This window comes from Lates calcarifer, linkage group LG7_2 (assembly GCF_001640805.2).
Source record: "Lates calcarifer isolate ASB-BC8 linkage group LG7_2, TLL_Latcal_v3, whole genome shotgun sequence".
Classification (NCBI taxonomy): Eukaryota; Metazoa; Chordata; class Actinopteri; family Centropomidae; genus Lates; species Lates calcarifer.
In genome coordinates this window covers 1,282,071-1,299,721 of record NC_066854.1, presented here as the reverse complement: position 1 = coordinate 1,299,721, position 17,651 = coordinate 1,282,071, and the positions used below count along the sequence as shown (strand labels likewise).

At 47.1% G+C, this 17,651-nt stretch overlaps 1 pseudogene; it reads left to right on the top strand.

Annotated features, from left to right (window-relative positions):
- The first annotated feature begins 204 nt into the window (after positions 1–204).
- Positions 205–17,644, top strand: LOC108873144 (protein Shroom2-like; annotated as a pseudogene).
- Positions 17,645–17,651: the final 7 nt, after the last annotated feature.

Here is a 17,651-nt window from a genome sequence, read left to right as displayed (position 1 = left end):
TAGTTCAGTAAAAACCTTTTACGCCAAATGCAAACAAATTAGTAGCATATATTAATCCAGATAAATGTACAAACCTTTACACGAAAATTGAAATTAGCGGTAATGAGAAATGTCAGTTATAATATTTTTACTGGAGTATAAAAGTACAATAATAATAATTCTGCTAAATGAGGTCAGATGTGCAGGTCTTGACAAAATCCTTGATACCAGAAAATAAAGAAAGTACTGGGCCTTTGTCGTTGAATAATACAGGGACAAAAGTGTAATTAATAAAACTAATAGCTGGTAGCTGAAAACCACTTTTTAGTTTCAAGGTTGTGATTATTGTGCATGCAGTCTCCTGTCACACTGTCGTGGAATGCAGCAGCTAATGTTATTCGTAACATCTGTGCATTTCCTACCTTCCTGCTGTGAAGAAATCCTACATGTAACAGGTGAGCAGAAATACGAAAAGAAAATAGAAGTTTACGTGAAGCACCTGAAGGCAACTCACAGCCTGATGACGCTGCACGTCGCCACCAGGGGGCGCGGTGACATCATCACTTAACGGACAGAGGAGCGCGAAGGAGCTGGACGGTGGATAACTGTTCTGTTGGGACGGTGTGAGCTCCTCAGAGAGGCTCTGGAGACGGTTTAAACTCTTTCAACACCGCTCCAACGGTCCACATCATTAAATTAGATTAAAATAGATATAATAACTACGGCAGAAGGCGCGCCATCACCTGTTGGAGCCTCACACGGAGAAACGGAACCGGTCCATTTTCTTCGTTTCTTGCCTCCTGTTGATCTGGGAGGTTTGTTTACAGCTTTTCCGCCGAGTCCGTCATTTGTAAGTAAGTTTAAGGTCTTAAAACTTAATAAAAAAAAAAACAATTAACATTGACTTTTCTTTATGTTGCTGGGGCTCGAGCGTTATTAAGATCTTAATTAGCTTAAATATAATTAGCTTTATCTGCTGCGAACATTTATCTGCAGCAGCCTCATTTTGTGTTGATGACGGTGATGACATTTGGATATTTGCTAGCTTAATTAAAATATATTTAAGGTATTATATTATAATATATACAGGTATTTCTAGTCTCACGTGATTTTTTTGTATTATTATAGGAATTTTAAGCCTCTTTTATTACTTATTTATTGTATTTTCTCTCTTAGTTAATTAATACATTTAATATGTGAACTATAAAGTGACATATTCATACTGTTTGTTTTGTCCAGCCAGCAGAAAGTCATTTTAATATCATGTAAGACTAAAAAACAAGTAAATATTGTTGAAATATAACAGATATATTTGTAATTAATCAATTATTGAAGTAGCTTCACATTATTTTTGTGATAATCAGCCTATAATCTAATCTTTGCAGCTCTCAGTGAAACTTAACAGGCATTCAAACCCTCTGAATATTAGAAATGAAATCTAATTGAAATATGATTAAAGGTGTTTTGTTGATGGAGCCCCCTGAACCGGAGGCACCATGGAAGCCATGGACTACAGAGACAACCTGAGAGTTTCAGCGGGGAGGATGAAGTGGTGGAGGGAGGTGGACAAGTGGCGAGGCGCGGGTCAGCAGAGGAAAGAGGAGGAGGACGATGAGAAGAAGAAGAAAGAGGAGGAGGAGGAAGAGCTGGTGGAGGTGCTGCTCCGAGGGAAAGCGCCCTGGGGCTTCACCGTGAGGGGAGGCACCGAGCACAGAGAGCCTCTGGTCATCACCAAGGTACTTGAATGCACCAGAGACAGCAGAAGCAACACCCACAGAATAATCAAGTGAAGTGTGAGATGCTTTAATGCTGTGGCCGATCAGAGTGAGTTTGAATGTTCATATTAAAAACTTAGAAAAACCTGAGATTTGAAAGAGCAGTTTTAATTCAGCAGCACGTCGAGCAGCAGGAGCTTTTTCTGTCTGCTGGTGCGACAGCCTCAGGTTACAGTTGCTGCAGGGTTTAATTTTTAATCAGGAGCGCTCAGGTTGCCGGACACCACAGGTGCAGCTGGAGTGAAACATCCACCTGAGAATTAACAGAGAAAAATCCCCTGACACAGCTGCACACCTCCAGCTTTTATCAGCTAATAGGACCTGGAATGAGACCTGTAGTGTGCCTGAAGTTAGCATGCAGCTAATTTTCAAAACTGGACACTTTCCAATGGGAATTAACAGGAAATTAAATTAACTTAAACTGGAAATGTGTTAAATTACCACACAGACATAAATAACAGTTAAAAATGTCATTTTAAAAATGTCTGCACACGACGTTTGTTTATGATTCATCTCCTACATATTCCCATTAATTCCCATGGAAAGGCTCCAACAAGTTTCCGGAAGTTTTCCCTTTGCAGCGCTACATGAAGCCGTCCCAACACCGCCTGTGTGTGATGTGTGTTTCAGGTGGAGGAGGGCAGCGTGGCAGCGTCGGTCCGTCTCCGGGCTGGCGACGAGATGGTGAGCGTGAATGCCGTGCCCCTCAGCGGCTCCCGACAGGAGGCCATCTGTCTGGTGAAGAGCTCCCACAAGACCCTGACCCTGGTGGTCCGCAGGTACCACAACACCAGCAGCAGCAGCAGATACCGGAGTTATTTTCTCCTACAAAACCATTTTAAATTGATAGGTCAGTACAAGCCCTGTTCACATGTGTGCTACTTCATTTTGCGTCAGGAGGTCAGAGGTCAAAATCATGGGCCTCTCGCTGCTTGTTTGCCCCCGAGGGTAAAACAAAAGTGGGCATTGTGGAGGCGGTCAGGCTTCAGCCGGCACTGTTATTTCAGAGTCTACTTTGGGTCCCAGGGGAGAACGGGATGGGTCGACCTTTAGCCCAGTTCATCCCTCAGGTCAGGGTGACATTTTTAGACATGCTCAGTTTATTTCTCATCTTAATTGAAGAGGCTCTCAGTCTTTGTGACAAGTGCAAGCTTCACACCTGCTGCTTATTGCTGCTTAATGAGGCTCCTTCGTTATATAAACCAGGTGTGTCGTGTTGCTCTGTTTGGCTCTGAAAGCTGAGTGAACCTGCACCATTTTTAGTTCCCAGAGCTGACAGAAACTTCAAAACAGCTAAAAAAATCAAGTTTATTTTTCATACAACGCCAAGAAAATTCACATTTGAGAAGCTGAATTGTGTCATTTTTATGCAAGAAATGACTGAAATGATCAATTCTTTATCAAAATATTTGCACGTGAGTTTAATATTTACCATTATTTGTCCAGCTTCACTCCATCCCTTCTGTTTAGAGTAGACATTATGCACCAGGCTGAGCGTCAGGAGGCAGATGATGAAGCCCTGATGGCGTTAGCTCCACCCTGTGGAGACCTGAGTTCATTATGGAGGCGTGTGTGTGTTTGACTTTAATGTTTATGAAGAGTAAATCTTCTTACAATGATGGTAAAATAATCTGTGTTCCTCCCTTTAGTCGTTTCCTGGCCTTAGGACAGGTTTATTGATCACCACTGTGTTTGGATGAGGATCAGGTTTATCAGTCGCGACGTGTAAATCAAGAGAGAAACGCAAACAAAAATCAAACGAATGGATTAAAGGTGACACCTTCAGATGTTTGACCAGCTGTCCAAAACCAAAAGAAACTGGGTTTACAACAGAGAGAGCCAAGAATCCTCAAATATTTGACTGATCAATCACTTTAACTTAAATTAACTAACCACCAGTTGTTGCCCATTAGCTGATCAGTTATTTTAACTCAAGAAATGAGTGTCATACAGAAAATAAGAGGAGGTTTGAGAGGAAATTAAAAGTTTAACGTGAGATGCTGCAGGCAAAAATGATCAATTATGTTCATTAGTGGAAAGAAAACATCCATATTTAGTTAATTTTACTGCACTTTGTCTCTTTGCGTCTGTAGATTTCCATTATAAATCATACATTTTCTTAAAATGTGTTTTCTCTCCACTTCAGCAGCACTTAAACACTCCAAACTCTCCAGTTTTCATCCTAAAAATGTCCCAAAGTCTTTTGTTAATGGCTGTAGACAGTGTTTTCTGATTTAATGAGTCATAAAAAAAGATACAATCAATGTTATTGATCCTGAAATTAAAACTGTAGGTGATGTATTTTGCTTATTTAATCTCCAAGCATCTCTTATTCTATTTGAGTCATTTCTATAGCTGCTTCTTTCTGCCTGTGTCACTGTCCTGTCAGAATTATAAACTGTTCACTGGGAAATGGCAACAGAGTCTTAAAGCCTGAATCCAATTACTAGTTTGCAAAGCCACGGGCCTGGGCTCAGCTTTGCAGAGCGGGTCGAGTCAACGTGGAGGGAAACGGTGGGCCGACGGCGTGAGTCAACGACCCGGCTCCTCCGGGAGAACGCTCGGGCTCCACGGGGTTAGAGGGCGAACGTTAGGGCGCGAGTCCAGAGGGGGGGATCTTAAAAACTGGCTCTGAGGGATTGTAGAGTCGTCCTCAGAGCTGCTGCAGCGCAGGCCTCCTCCCCCGTTTGCAGGAGGAGTGGTACGGTCCGTGTTGCCTAGGTGAGTTGACACTACTTAGCGGGATAGGCCATATCAGCAGAGCCCATTGTTTTCAGGGGCTTTGGCTACTCCAACAAGCACAGAGTGGGCGCTCCTGTCTGCCTCTCCTCCCTCTCTCTCTCTGGACATGTTCGGCTTTTAGAAGATAAAAGAGAAGATTTACACTCGCAGGTATTTTCCTCCTCCCTCTGTCTTTCTTTTTTCTGTCTCTGCCTCTTTTTTTATTTCATCTCCTCCGATTCAATCATTTGCTTTCCTGACAAATGGGATTAAATCAGGAAGCGGTGAAATCAGTTTGAGATAACAGCAGGTTTTTCTTCGTCTACATGACACATGAAGGTTAAAAGACGGTGACTGAGGATCAGATTTGAATATAGAAAAGCTGAAGGGGATTTCCTCTGTTTTCTTTAATATCCTGAGGATTTATTTGAAGGTGGAAACAGGATGGACGTTAGCGCAGGTAAACTGATGTTTCAAGTGTTGTAGAGTTGATGTGTGTGAGGGAAAATGATGAAAACCTGTTGTTGAAGTGTTTTCAGAGCACGAGCAACAAGTGTTTTTCCCCCCAGCGGCCTTCACAGGAAACATTACCAGCATTTGTAGCCTGAAACAAAGAGAAATTCATTTATTCAGACCAGAGAGCGTGTAGAGAACCCTTTAACATGTAGAATTATGATGCATCTGGACCCACATCTGCATCAGAATACACTCTGAGAGACCTAGATCTGATGGTTGTTTTTAGTCACCAGTGAGCGTCTATAGCAAGTTTAGTCTTTCAGCTTTTTGGATCTTGTTTATTTATTGTCTGTTTGCACACAGACACGGCAACAATAATGGTCCAAAATGATGAGAAATTGCTTATTTTTAACTGAAAATTGTAAAGGTTATCCTGGGTGTGGACCCCTGAAACCACTGAAGTCTTCCACAAACCAGGTGCTGGATCTATTGTCTGTCAGGTAAGCGAAGTTCACAAAGTTTAAAGTTTAAAATCTAAAAGTCTGCACTGAAATCCTCACAATAACTCACTGCAGAAGAACATAAACCTCTAAACTAGGTTTTGTTTTTGAAGCTGAAACAGCAGCAAAGTCTCAAAACTCAGTTTGTGTCATGATTCAGCTGCTGCTGAATGAATATTGTGTTGCTGCAAATGGATATCTTAGGAAAAGTCTGCTACATGAGGTCTAGCGTGGGTCTGACTGTTAGAGCCAGATGTTGCAGCTGTTTGTCTTCTTCAGCTTGTTCCTCTCTTCACAGTGTCTCTTTTATCCTCGTCCTCTCTCCTGTTTTTTGTTGTATTTTTTCGGTGCAGCCGGTGACACACTGATAAGCCCAGCTGTGATGACGCCGGCACTTTCCATTGTGTGTGGTTGTGTTTGGAGCTCAGCGCGGCGAGGTCGGCCCCTCGGCCTCTCGGCCCGCCGCCGCCACCGCTGCTGCTGCTGCCGACTGTTTGGGCTCCGGTGCCAACAAGCTGGTGAATCAGCAAGATGTGTCACCGCTGAGCCGTCTGACAGGAGGCCAGGGAGGTGATAGATGGTCAGGAAGGGAAATGATGATGATTTAACGTGAGTGGCAGTGGTTGTTGGAGGGTAAATATCGCGGTGGGTTTTTTCTGCTGTGGCTTTGGTTTGTTTGAGTTCTTGATGGAGGAGTATTTCAGGAATCCTCAGCATGACACATGTGGTAATACATGTCCAGATAATGATTTGAAAAACAGTTGAAACCAGGATGACACACAGTAGACTCAAGGCCAAGAATCCAGACATGGACTTAAACTAATAACTTGATGATGTGAACAGTAACCTGCAGCCTCTCCTCCCGTCAGTGGAGGAGTTATTTCATGCTGAAGGAGCCGCTCAGTATCTGCTTCCCCCTCCTCCTCCACCCCCTCTGACATTGGCTGGTATCTCTCAAAACAGACGTGGGCTCAGGCCAAACATTCCTGTCTGTGCTGTGTTTCCTGACAAGGACACTGAAGTCGATTGAGAGCAGAGAGAGAGAGAAAAAAATCAGGGTTGTGAAATATAAACTTGTGATGGAATGTACCATAAACAGACGTGTCAGATATCAGGTTGATACCCGGACAAAATGCAGTAAAATCAAACATTAGAGCCTCTGAGAAACAGAACAGATCTCAGTAAAAGCTGCTACACAGACAGAAAAACACCTCTCACCAGTTCTGATCTTACTCGTTCAGTCAGTGTCAGGTGGTTGAATCAGGGGAACCTGGACTTTTCTTTCTGGTGGCACCATCATGCTTTACTCTGGGAATGTGAAAAGTTGTATTCAGGTGTTCTGGAGCTCTGTGTGAAGTTTGGTGCAGATTATTCCGACTGGGAGCTACTTTTTCTGATTATTCTGACGTCATGTGAATGCACCAGACACACAAAGTTGAGTGTAGTTGATGGAGAGGTGGCAGGTACGATGGGAGCTTTAACATCGTGGTTAGGTTCAGGTTACATGTGACAGTGACATTTTTCTGTGCACTGAATTATTGCAGTTGCTGCTTTTGTTATCCAGTGTTGTTCCTGTATTTGTCTCCCGTGTGGCGTTCACATCCCAACAGTCCAACCACTAGATTACAGCAAGGACAGGACAATAACTCCTCCCCCGTCGTCTCAAATCCCCCCTTTATAATCCCCGAGGAAATCTCCTCCGCCGCACAAGGTGGAGTGTGTTGGTGTGTGTTCGTAGTGGGAGGAGGAGGTGGAATTAGCTCCTCGGTCATGAAGTTGCCAGATTCCTCAGCGCTTGTTTCTGTCTGACCGGTGGGAGTAGTGGTGTCAAAGTGCATCTTTTTCTTCCCTCCTCCTGTCCTGAAGTGTTTTTTGAAGGAGTCGGCTGTGGAGAAGTGAAGCGGAAGTGTCCTTTTGTGAACACAAAGACAGATTAAACACACAACACACACAAAAAGAAAACATGTTCAGATAGCTGGTAAGTCACAGTGTTTTTTTGTTGCGTTACATCTCATCATTGCTTCATTTATTTTTTAATGTAATGATTCGCTAAAATCATGTTTAATGTTCTTGATTCTTTCTGTTTTTTCAAGATAAAGACACAAACTTCTACAAAACTGAGCTGAACTCTTACTGCACACGCAGGAAAATAAGGTTTTAGTGCAGAAATGTCGCGATAAGGTGGAGACTCTTCACACCTAACTAGTTATTTTTCATATTTTAAGTGATTATCATGTTCAGTAGACTGATTCATCTTTTTTTACTGCACTTCTTCACCTTTATCAAATCCCCCTCGATGACGGATGCTCTCGCAGCCAACTGGGTCATCTGCGTTCTTAGTTTCATGTTTTCTTGAATGAGCTCGGCCTCAGTTCAACTCATGTTTCCTGGGAGTGAACGGCGGCGTCTCCTCCCCTGTGGAATATCTGTGACAGACCAGCTGTATCCCCTGACAATAGACCCTCAGCGCTTTAGAAAAAAGGGGGACATTTGCATTTCCATTGTGCAGGAGCTTGTTTGGAGGCAACGCAACTCTCACTTTGTGTGCGACGCTGAGCAGAGGGAGGGAGGGTTTTTATGTCAGAGTAAGAGTCTGGGATGTTTGTGGTTAAACGCTGATGTACGCTTCATGAAAGAGCCAATTTTCTGCTTCATAAATCTGCTGCTGTAGCATTTTCAGGTTTTTAACTTCCAATTAATGAATGTTTTAGTTTCAGGGCATTTCTCCTTTCTTTTTCTTCTTTCTTCCCACTAATTTATGTGCAACAAGCCAGTGACAGTGAGGAAGTCAGAGCCAGGTGAAGTATTGTTAGAGAGTCAGAGAGATGTCACACTCTCTTTATCCCGTGGCAGACTCGGAGACTCTCAGACTCCTGGGTGATGGCCAACAGAGATGTCCCGGTTGAAGCAAAGGGTACGGCAGGGAGGGAAAATACCTCCCTGCATTCCTGCTCTGAAAGAATGCAGCGTCTCCATCGCGGCCTGCCGGGGTTAAAGTTTCAGCTGAAGTCTCATGCGGCTGAGAGATTTCACTTCAGCCTGACATTTGAATTTGGGAAGATTGGAAAAGGTTGCACTTATCTCACACCTTTTTTAGCTTTATTTTCATTTTCAGATAAATAAATGAACCCGGTGAAGGAGGCTGATCCAACTCACATCTCATTTTTTCTACAAGCTAAGTAGCTAAGCTCTTGTTGGGGCCATATGGCTGTGACAGATCTGTCTGCCTCTCCTGTGGTGAAAGCTCTTCACAATAAAAGACGGGTCAAACAGCCAACATGAAGCCTCCTCGGGCCAGGCATGAAACACCTGATATGCTTGGGCTACAGACAAAAGTCTGCTCCAGGATTTAGTGGAAAATGCAGTCACGTTTCATCTTTTAAAGATAATATAACCCTCAGAGATCTGTGTGAGGATTAGAGGTCTAGATTTACTGCTTCTTGCCTCAGAATTCAGATTGATAATTCTCCTCTGTTCACGTTCCTTCCCCTCCTCTCGCTCGCCGCACATCAGGCCTAAAATGGTCGACGTTGTATCGCCACGCACAATGCCGTCAGAAACCGAAGTTCACGTGGCGAGGAGCTTTCTCACCAAGATTTTGCGAAGCTCCATGAGGTACCATCAGCCAGCCACGTCCCGTTGTGTTTGCTGGTAGCTTGTGGTGAACCCACTGAGTTTTTACGTAGTGTTTTGTGCTCCTTTGTTGTCTCGTGCAGTGTTTATGACCCTCATTCCTCAGTCCTAATTCACTCATTTGTGTTAATTGTTGTATTCAGTCTTGTCTGGTTTAAAATAGTGTGTATGAGTTATTAAACGTGTATTTTCCCTTTCAACATGCTCTCCAGGAAGAACCGCTTCAAAGGGTATGTGTGACTAAAGTTCATAACAGAGTAAAGTCATCTGTTAATGTTTGTAGGAGTTGGATGATATTATAAGAGCAGAGGAGAGTTTGTATCTTGGGACTGAAGCAGGAATATTTCCAGTATTTACACGTGAGAAAATGTGAAACTACGTCTGTTTTCTCATGAGAGTTTGGAAAACACCGCAGAAGCTGAAATGTCAAATACTGATTGTGTAAAGTGTTTTGTTTGCTCTCTGCCTCGCAGGAAGAATGATCCAGGCCTGCGGCCCCATTCCTGGCACTCCTCCAAGCTGACGGAAGAGGAGTCGGAGCCCGCTGGGAGAGAGGCCGCCCCGGCACCGGTCTGGCAGCCGAAACATGAAGCAAGGTGAAGCTTGTACGCTCTGTTTTAGCCTCTCTCTTTGTTCAGCCGCACAGAAAATAAAAACTTTTTTTTTGTGACCTTTCACCTCAGGCCCAAAGAGTCGTCCGCTCCAGCAGAACAGAACACTCAGCGTCAGATAACCAGTCAGTTCAGCTCAGCGAACAACATGGAGAGACTGGACCGTCCCTCTCATCCCTACCCACCAGGTCGTCTTTCCCCGACCAAATACATGAGCAGCGCCGAGCCGCTCTCTGGACCAGGAGCCAAACGAGACTCAGGGTTCAGCTGCTTCTCCAACGGCTCCAGCCCTCCTGTTCACGACCAGAGCGCGTCTGGAAGGAAGGGCCCCGGCACTGAAAACATTTTCTTCAAGGGCCTTCAGAGCGAAGGGCCTCCACAGGCCGGACGGCCCAGGTACCTCCAGCCGACGCTGGGGAACGGAGGCTGGGAGGGGACGCGGGCGGAGGAGCGGCCTGCCTCTCGAGTTTCCATCGCGGGGAGGCCCAGCGTCGGCCCAGTGTGGCAGGTACCAGAGAAGAAGAAGTCCCAGTCTCCTCCTCCTCCACCTCCTCCGCTGCGCAGTGACAGTTTTGCCGCCACAAAGGTGTTCCCGTACTCTGAGGGGCCGGCAAAGAGCCACGGCAGGTCAGCTGAAAAACTGACTGAGAGCAGCCAGGACAAAACCTCAGACGCCAGACGCAGCTTCAACCCCCTGCCCACCAAAGACCTCCTCCATCCTAACACGGCAGCTGACCACAACCACAACCAGCTGCAGCCCAACAAACTCTTCTCCCTGTCCAGCACTGATGTCAGACAGTCTCATTACAGCCAAGTACCCGCCCACCAGAGGCAATACAGTGACGAAAGCCCCTTATACCTGCAGACCAGGTCAGCTCCTCCCACCAAGACTCAGAGTGTAGGGAGCTACTATCGCAGCCTCCAGGATCTGCCCACCAATGTTTTCAGCCGCAAACAGGTCCGGCACTCCACGGCATCCATGACAGGCTCTGCTGTAAACCCAAACCTGGAGAGCGGAGGGCACGGCAGATACTACGGCCTGCAGAGCAAGCATTCAGTTCAGAGCGCTGAGCTCCAGGCCAGGCAGGGGAAAGCAGAGAAACCTCACTGGGTGAACAGCAATGAAGCAGGCTTCCCAAAGGCAAACGCTAAGGCAAAGTACTCTCTACCTCAGCCCCAGATGCCTTACAGTGAGAATAAGGAGCGCAACGGCCACTCCCATCTTGGAAATGGTCTTCATTACGACCACCAAACCTCTGAACATCCTGCTCGAAGCCGCAGCCCAGAGGACGCTGTGAAGAGAGGCGAAGGACACGCTAATGACATGAAAAGACACTTTCCAGCACAACAAAGCAGCGACCATAAGGTCAGTCTTTCAAGGCAGCAAGACCCATGGGTGCCTCAAGAGGACCACCGTATATCCCCCCTGAAAACCCCACTTCTCCACTCCCTGGCTCAGGAGAGCAGGAGTCTGGCTGAGCGGCAGCCAGCGGCTGCGGCCGTGGGTGTTATGTCTGCCCAGGACGCCAGTGATGTCACAGCCACCGGCGGCGGAAAAGCGAATCGGCGCAGCGACCGTTACGCCACCACCCTCCGCAAAGAGATCCAGCAGAAACGAGCTCAGCTGCAGAAGAGCCGCAGCGCCGCAACCCTGACCTGCGACGCAGAGGATGAGGAGGCGGAGGAGTGGAGATCCACAGAGACGTCTATGTCCTCTGGCGTCTCCTTTTCAAACACCTACAAGGACCACCTGAAGGAGGCGCAGGCCAGGGTCCTCCAGGCCACCTCCTTCCAGAGACGAGACCTAGAGCCCCTCGGACCAGAGGCGCCGGCGGTTAAACCCTCCAATGGACGCATCAGAGGACGTAAACGCTTCCCCCTGGCAAAGAGGATGCACTCCTTCTCAGAGCCTGACAAGATAGACAAAGTAGGAGTGGAGGGAGAGCCTCAAGCAGGATCCCTCGGCGAGCGGAGGAAGTTCTTTGAGGCCAAACCGGCGTTTTCCAGACCTGTGCTGAAGTCAAGTCAGGGTACAAACGTGGCCGCAGACCTCGGCGAGATGGGAAAACCCAAAGAGAGAGCTCCCTCCGGAGATCCTGACGAGGCTCAGCCATCCGCAGACCCCAACCTCCTCAGCCCTGGACATAAGCAGAGCTTACTGGAGCAGCAGAGGCTCGGGACCTTCGCTGAGTACCAGGCCACATGGAACAAGCAGAAGAAGTCATCAGAGGCCAAGACACAAGGGAGGTATCACTCTGCTGAGAATATCTTAGATGCAGATGCAGAGGAGAAGCCAGTCTGCATCCACGAGAGATCCAGATCCTCTCCCTCTGCAGACTTCTACACACAGGTGAGCCAACATCACGTGGGTTTTTATATTTAGGGATGATCATAATGGTCATAATGTAAATGTAAGTCAGTGTCCATTTAGAAAAGGCCTTAACTTTGCTTTTATATTTGCAGAATATTCCTTCGTCGTGGAGAGACCCTCAAGCCCAGCAGAGCAGTTCCACCACCACCAGGTGAGATTTTAGTTCTGAGTGAAAACATAAGAAAATAAGAAAAGAGAGGAACATAAAGAAACAAGCTCTGCTCGCTGATTTCCAAAGTGTCCATCAACAGCTACACGTGTTGTGGCAGAATACAGAACACCTGCCTGCTCGACCCTGACCCGTCGACTGCTCGGAAACCAAATAGAAACGCTTGTGAAGTTTCATGTGAATGTGGAATGTGTCGGCGTGGTGAGATTTCAGCGCAGAGAGAGAGCAGGTCTCAGTTTCCCTTTTCAGGTTTCCTGGGCTGAAAGGCAGGAAATGATCGTTTTCTGTCACTCTAGATCCTCTTTTTCCAGCTTTATCTCCCTGCTGTCAGAGCTCAGGTTGAGTTGATAAGTATCTCCTGGACTCCTGTAGTAAACTACACCTCGATGTACAAAGGTGTCTGTGCAGTTAGTGGTGATTTACAGCGGGTGGAGTGTGGATCAGTTTATTGTGAAGCTGCTGTTGACAAAGAGACACTTCTCTGTTGCCTGCGTCATCATCTTCAGCGTCGACAAACACTGAGATATCTTTGGCTGGAGTGTTGCTTGAATTCTCTCTCCTGAGTGTTACTTCACTAGTTGCTGGTATTTGAACAAGATGAACACACACGTTAACATAAAAATGAAGCCTTAAATGCAACTTAAGCTCCTTGATCTGGTCGTAGATAAATGATATAGATGTTTAACAGTTAATGTTAATGTGTATTTAACTGGCCTGTCTCTTATTCTTGCAAAAAAAGGCTAATTTGAAGCATTAAATTTAGATATTTAAGTTAACCTAGGCCTGATTTCTGCACCATGTCTGCTACATGCAGTGAATGTTTCATTTCTGTAATTACTGTGAGAGAAACTGATTAGAAACAAAGCAGATCAACCCTGGACATGGTTTTGAAAATGCTACTGTTAATTACAAAAAGGTGAATAATGATTACAGTACATTTTAATCAGGCCCCGCCTCAGTCTTCTTCTCACTTGTAATCCAGCCTCTGTGTTTGGTTTCTGTGCTCGTGGCTCAGGTTTCCTGAAGCGTAACACACACTCGCTGTGACCAGGCGACACACCTCTAAAGCCTCTAAACATCCACTCGTGGTTCAGATAAACCAATAAGACAACATGTCAGCTGGAGTAAACATGCTCGGTGCTTGCACCAGGTAAACAGTCTTAAAATTGATCCTTATTTTCAGCCGACTATAGTCAATCAGTCAACACACCCGTGGGTTTTTTTTAGATGTTCTAAAACCACCACAGAAACACGCTTGTTTTTCTAAACTGAGCCCAAAAAACTACGACTGACTCATGTTGTTTTGATGGAGTTTGAACTGAAGCCCAATGTCTTCCTGCTTCCCACTGAAACTCACAGTGAATATGGACAGAATCCAGAGTACCAGAGCACAAACAAACATACAGGAGTAATTATGTATGATGGAGAGACACATGTCAGTATCTGCCTTATTTAGACACAGATATCAGACTTCTGTTTATGTGTAGGACTGTGTAACCCTCAGGTGCTGATGGAGTTTGTCTTGATTTTGACCTCTAGAGGGAAGGCAGAGACCAGGCAGCGAAACCAGCCCGACCACAGCCCACAGTCGGCCCCGTCAGTCCCCAGAAACGAGGGCCCGGTCCCAGGCTTCTCTGACCACAGGCCCAAACCAGACGCTGCCAGTCCCTCCCACACCACACTCTCCGCGGGCCCTCGTAGCCTCAGTCCCAACCCTGGCTCCCAGCCTCCACAGACCAAGGGCCTCCTGCTGCCGCCGCCCAGGCCCCATTTAGGCCCAGAAACCACATCCTCCTCCCAGGAATTCCGTGCTGGCGCCCAGGCAGATCCAGGCAGCGCTCCAGCCTCTGTCCGGCTCTGACACCCAGCACCACACCGCTGCCCAGGGCTCCTCCTCCCCTCACCTCCTCCACAGGACGCCCGCACCAGACGCGAGCGGAGGAGACGTAGAAACCGAGCAGGAGACGGAGCAGCTGCCGCAGCCTTCCTCCTCCTCTTCGTCCCCGTTCTCCTCTTCCTGGACGCCGGCCGCTCTGACTCTTCCAGGAGCGGAGCGAGCGCGGTCTCCCTCACCACAGTTTGCGCCGCTGAGGCTGACCGACAAGCCGCCGGCCGTGTCCGTGCAGGATGACTCACCGCTCAGGTAAGAGGCTTAGTCAGGTCTCCTCACTGCCCCTCGTTACGTAAAGCTTTCCCCTTCTGTTCTAGTAGAAGAGGCTTTGAATAACAGCTGCAGGTAAACAAGTTCAAGAAGAAAGACGAGGCTGTAATTTTGTTAAAGCCACACAGCTGCTGCGACCTTTACTTTCCATGCTGCTCCATCCTTTAATTAGGAGCAGTCGCCTGCGTAGCTTCTCCTGATGCTGACATGTGTCTCATGTTCAGGTCAGAGAATGAGTCAGAAGTGATGGACGTGAACAGTCCGGTGAGGAAAGTCCCCGTGAGGATCGTCCACGCCGAGAGAGATCGGGAGGGGCGGGCCTACCTGCCTCCGAGCGCCGACGCCTGCAGCCTCTTCGAGCCGTCGCCCCACGTCCCCTGCCTGGGCGCCACAGGAGCACCCGGCCTCGTCCCTGTTCAGCGCCTACACCCGTCAGGCCGCCCCCGAGGTGGAGGACGCCAAGAGAGAGGAGCTGGCCCGGGACATCATGGGTAAAGACAAGTCCCTGGTGGATATCCTCGACCAGAGCGGGAGGAAGACCACCATGGACCTCATGGAGGGGCTCTTCCCCCCTGAGGAGCAGATCCTGGAGGGAGCCCACCAGCGGAGGAGGGCCTCCGCCAGCTCCAGGCTGCCCACCTCCTCCCCCAGGAGCACAGACAGGTGGGAAAGGACCAGTGCCCGACCTCTGACATTAGCTCATTTTAGAAAATGTCTCCCATCCTCTGCAGGACAGATCCTTTCCCCTCTCTGACAGAAATTGTGAGAATAAATACAGCAAATGTTAAAGGAAAAACAAAGGTCAACAGCAGGGATGTAAAAGGAAAAAATACAGGGAGAACTTAGAGACAAATAGAGTTTAAAGCCTTTTTTTAACAGCAGAGAAATGAGGGAGTTGATCGGTGTTTTCCAGCCTTTACTCAGCCTGCCCTCTAGTGGTCAAACATTTCATTACAGTTCCATCCTCCAGCCACAGCTACAAGACTTTAACACTGAAACTGAAAATCATGTGTGTCTCTCTGTGTCAGGAGGGAGGAGGAGGACGTGTCGGTATCAGCAGCAGCCTCCCTCGTCCCCAGCTCCTCCTACTACAACACATCAGCTCCCAAAGCCGAGCTCCTCATCAAGATGAAGGACATGCAGGGGCAGCTGGAGGAGCAGGACTCTGAGGATGAGCTGGACGTTGACCTGGCCAGTAAAAAGGTAAAACACGGGAGTTCGCTTCGAGTTAAAGTAGGGAAATAACTCTGTCTTTACGTGTTTGTCTTCTTCGTCCTCTCCAGCAAGAGCTGATCTCCAGCCTGGCGAAGAAGCTGGACGTGCTGCGGGAGGCGCGGCAGAGCCTTGCAGGAGGACGTGGAGGACAACGAGACGCTGGGCCGCGAGGTGGAGGCCACCGTGCAGCGCCTCTGTCAGCCCAACCAGCTCGACAAGTTCCGCATGTTCGTGGGCGACCTGGACAAAGTGGTGAGCCTGCTGCTGTCGCTGTCGGGGCGGCTCGCCCGGGTGGAGAACGCCCTCAACAGCCTGGAGGACGAAGCTCCGCCAGAGGAGAAGGTAACCGCCCTGGTCACATGACACCAGAGGGGAAAAATCATTCACACTGTCCTGATCTGCTGAGTAATGAAATATGTCTCCCTCAGCGCACCCTGACGGAGAAACGCAAGCTGCTGATGCGGCAGCACGAAGACGCCAAGGAGCTGAAGGAGAACCTGGATCGTCGGGAGCGTCTGGTTTCCGGGTATCATGGAGGTCCACCTGGACCCGGAGAGCCTGGACGACTACCGGCACTTCGTCAAGATGAAGTCGGCCCTCATCATCGAGCAGCGCAAACTGGAGGACAAGATCAAGCTTGGCGAGGAGCAGCTGAAGTGCCTGTTGGACAGTCTGCCGCTGGAGCAGAGGCCGCCGCTCTGATAGGAGCCGGGTCTGCAGGAGGAGGAAATACTGGATCAAGACTGGAGCACCAGGAAGTGAGGGTGCAGCATGTAGCATTTTTCATATTAATGTCGTTAAATTGTGTCGTGGCTGAGATCATTTCAAGCCTTTAATAATGTTTCCCATCTCTAGTTCCAGGAAGTAAGCAGCTACAGGAGCCAAGATTACTCACCCACACTATTACTGATGTTAATGCTAACGTTGGCTACGTAGCATTAACATAAACGTACATAAAGCACCTTTAAAAAAATGATCATCACTCTCTTTCACTCCTGGATCCAGCTCAGATTCGTTCTTGAAACACAAGAACATTTTATTTTATTTTATTAATTTTTTATTTGAAGCGACGCAGCAGCTTTTCTGACTTTTAATTCAGTATAAAATTAGCTGCAGATACTTTTCGAGGAAATCTACTCAGTTATGATGTCTTTTTTTCTTCTGGTACTTCAGGCTAAAAACCTTGAGGCTGCTGTAGTTTTATTCTCACAATCAAATCCTTTGACCAACACCTAAATCTACACACACCAGATTATATCCTCAACCAACATGTTAACACAGTGTTTCAGCCTCCTCTTTAATAGTTGTATTTCTGCTGTACTGTATGTGGCTAATTAATTATCATCATGTGTGTGTTTAAAGTTTTAAAGTGATGTTTTCTAGTAATTTATTGTAGCCTTTTTGAAAAGACGTGTGGAGAAAGGGGAGATGTTTCCCCCGTTAATTTAATTTCAGCCGTACCTTTTGTTTTCTAATGAAATGAAATGAAAGAGTTTGATTCCAAAAATCCCATTAATCAGTTTTTAATCCCGTCAGCCACTTCTCCAACAAACTCTTTCTTTTGTGTAGTGTTTTATTCACTGTCACGTGATGAATATTCTGGAGTGGAACTCTTTAATTTAATTTATGCTAGAATAAGAGGTGAATCTGAAAACTGGACTTTTTCCTCATGAGGACGATGCTGACTCGTTCCAGCAGCACAGATGTTGCTCCTTAGTTCTTTTCTATCAGATAACACACTGTGGGTGATTTCATAACCTCACAGGTTTTCATTCACACTTGGTGCTTTTAGCTGAAGCTCCCATCCAAAGAAAAACCCTCTGTAAAGAGGCTGAGGTGCAGCTGGTGTCTTTCTACGGAGGTTAATCAAAAAGTTAGCACTTTACTCTGTAGGTGTGGTCCTGTTCGAGGACTCAGTACATATATATTTCTCTGAAGACGTGCCTACTGTAGCCTCCCACCACTGTGATGCTCATGGACTGACGTGGGCGCTCTCTGTGTATGCAGTGCGCTCTTTCACCAACACGAAAGCAATAAAAAGATTCAGATCTGCTGAACAT